The 3416-nt window shown below is 43.2% G+C and overlaps 1 pseudogene; it reads right to left on the reverse strand.

Annotated features, from left to right (window-relative positions):
- Positions 1-391: 391 nt before the first annotated feature.
- LOC108317734 lies at positions 392-2752 on the reverse strand (annotated as a pseudogene).
- Positions 2753-3416: the final 664 nt, after the last annotated feature.

Below are 3416 nucleotides of genomic sequence, written 5' to 3' on the forward strand. Positions count from 1 at the left end.
TAAAGCCACTTAGCAGAAACAGACAGCCTGGGTTCTTTCTCTGACCCTAGCACTTAAATATCCTCCTCCCTTAGTGTCAGCAGATGATTTCGTGCTGAGTTCCGTATCTGCTCTGTATTGCAACTGTCTTAGATAAAGTCTTCCCAGCCTGTTTAAATTTGTCCAGTACAATCCAGTAACGATTGCTGACCGCTGCCTCTCTCCAGGCTGCGCTCTGTCTCTGGCTAGTCGGTCTATTTCCAGTCCTGCCAGGTATCCTTCATGTGTTAAACTGCTTGTGATATTGAGCATCCATCTTGCTCTGAATTTGGGTTTTTCAAGATGGTAATAGAGAAGTCCAATTAGGAAGGCATTTAGAAGAGCCCAGGCCTCTACGCTGGAGAAGTACCCTTTACCGAGTACAGCATTTTCCTAAGCCAAGGAATTTCTGCAAAGCCCACTTCATGTCCCTGTTCCTCAAGCTATAGACAAAAGGGTTCAGCATGGCGGTGACCATTGTGTATACCACAGACACAGTCATTCCAGGATCTGCTGAGTAGAGGATGAGGACTGGAAATACACCAGAAAGACAGTTCCGTGGAAGAGAGTGACCACTGTCAGGTGAAAGCCACAGGTAGAGAAGATTTTGTGCTTCCCTCAGCAGAGGGGATCCTGAGGATGGTGTGCATGATGTGTGCATAAGAGACCAGGACACAGGTGAGAGGGATGACCCCCGAGAGAGTGGCTTCCATGAACAGCATGATGTGAAAGACATTGGTATCTGAACAGGCAAGCATGAGGATTGGGAGAAGATCACAGAAAAAGTGTGGGATGGAATGAGAGACACAGAAAGAAAGCTGAGCTCTGAGAAAAGTAAGTGAGAAAGCCAGGAGGTGGGAGCAGAGCCAGGATACAGCCACCAGCAGCAGGCAGCGCTGGGGACGCATCATTATGGTATAGTGTAGAGGAAGGCAGATGGCCACACAGCGATCATACGCCATCACGGCCAGCAGGAAGTCATCCAGCAGAGCCAATGCCATGAATAAGTACATCTGCATGAGGCACCTGGTGTAGGAGATGGTGAGATGCTGTGTCTGGATGTTCACCAGCACCCTGGGGACTATGGTGCAGGTGAAACAGGTATTGATGGAAAGATTGGCCAGGAAGAAGTACATGGGGGTATGGAGACGAGGGTCAGAACCAATGGCCAGGATGATGAGCAGGTTTCCCAACACGGTGACCAGGTACGTGCCCAGGAAGAGCCCAAACAGGAGAGGCTGATGCTTCTGGGTGTTCAGGGAAGCCCAGGAGGAGGAAGTCAGAGATGCCGGTTTTGTTTCTAATTTCCTTCTAAGGCAGAAAAAGTAGCAGGTAATTCTGATTAAATAAGTTACTTTTTAAAAAATTATAGAGTCCATGGACTTTGGTATGTTTTTCTTTGTTCTTTGGGGAGATCACTCTGATTCACTAGTGTCTATAACTGCATGTTTGCAAATATGTACAGATATGGAGACTGTGGGCAATGACGATGAGGCATCAGGATGAAGGTGTACTTTGGTTTCCAGAATTCTGTAATAGCTCAAGTTTTCCTCATAAATTGCCTGAATGAGACTGACCTGGAATTTACTTTAAAGAGCTTCTTCAAGTTTTAATTCTTCCTTTAAAACAAACTCTTATGACAACAGTTTTAACTTCAGTGCCTTACTGTGGAGCTAATTTGGGAGTCTTGCACATACTAGGATTTAGTGAGCAACACAAGGTGCTCTGTGTGTGTGTATGTAGGTGCATGTGTGCTGAAGGAGATGGAAGACAGAACAATTTCTTTAGAGCGGAGCCAGAGGAGACTCAGGGGACTCTGGTGTGCTGACTGCTCTAGCCCCTTTGCCTTTGATGACCATTGTAATGAGTCAATGTGACCATGAGGAGATTGCAAACTGAAAAACACATTATCATTAAGAGCACATCATTTTCATTTTCATTATGAACTTCACCATCAACATATTTTGTGTTAAGATCTAGGCTGGGCATGTTGGCTCATGCTTGTAATCCCAGCACTTTGGGAGGCTGAGGCTGGTGGATCACCTGAGGTCAGGAGTTTGAGACCAGCCTGGCCAACCTGGTGAAACCCCATCTCTACTAAAAGCACAAGAATTAGCTGACTGTGGTGGTGTGTGCCTGTAATCCTAGCTACTTGGGAGGCTGAGGCAGGAGAATCGCTTGAACCCTGGAGGCAGAGTTTGCAATGAGCTGAGATTGTACCACTGCACTCCATTCTGGGCAACAGAGTGAGACTCTGTATCAAAAAAACCAAAATAAAACATATTTTGTGTTGAGATCTAGGCCTTGACCTCCTGGAGACTGGATAGAAATCCTTTCTCTGCTCCTTGTTCTCTGCCTGACCTTGGTCAATTGTTGAGCCTGTTTGAATCTCTGTTTCCTAGTTGGTAGCATGTGTAACTTCACGGAGTCACTGAACTTATTATTGAGATAACATATATGGAGAGCAGGCTTTTATTAAGGGTGGTAATTGTTATGTCATTAATAGTAGCAGAAATGTGACCTTGGGATAGAATGTAATGGGAAACCTTGAATGATGTGCTTTTCAGTTCTGTTTCTCACATATTTTTTAAACTTTGGGAAATATTTACCTCCTTCGAGGCTTGCTGTTTTTCTTTTTCTTTTTTGATCCATAAGAGGTAGCAAATAACCCTGCCTGATAGTTTTGTTGAGGGTACCAAATACTGGAGTCAGGTGAAGTCTCTTCATAAACCATGATGTGCATTCAACGTGAGAAATTCCACCGTTCCTGTTTGATGGTTTTGAAAAACAAATACAACACTCAATGGTAGCATGTGCTGGTGTCATGTTTGTTTAGTGTAGTGATTAAACATACAATTCTCTTCGGAATCTGACAGAATTTTCCTACTCTTTACTCTCTGTGTGACTTTGAGAAAGTCATTTAACCTCTCTCAGCTTCATTTTCCACATCTGCTTAAATGAAATAGTTAATAAAGTTAACACTTTAGAGTAGTTATGAGGATTACATTTGATTATGATTGTAAGATATTCAGAACAAGGCTGATACGCTATATATAAGTGCTCAGAAAATATGATCTAACCTTCTTACTTCTGTTTTAAATAAAATGACAGTGCTTTGTCCTTGTTGTTGTATCCTGGTTAGTGCCTGCATGTTGGGCTTGTAAATTATGAGGTGTCCATACTGAGAGTTGTGGTTATCACTGTTCACTTTTGAATGGCTGTGATTCTACTAAGAACTCTTAATAGCAAACTATTAATAGCAAAGCATCTGTTTTTCTGAAGTTAGGTATAAACTTGGTCAAATATCTTTATCATCAGAGCCCAAAAATTATTAATTGTATAATGGATCCATCTTAGGCCAAGTGGGGTGGCTCACGCCTGTAATCCCAGCACTCTGG

Source organism: Cebus imitator, unplaced genomic scaffold (assembly GCF_001604975.1).
Source record: "Cebus imitator isolate Cc_AM_T3 unplaced genomic scaffold, Cebus_imitator-1.0 Scaffold206, whole genome shotgun sequence".
Classification (NCBI taxonomy): domain Eukaryota; kingdom Metazoa; phylum Chordata; class Mammalia; order Primates; family Cebidae; genus Cebus; species Cebus imitator.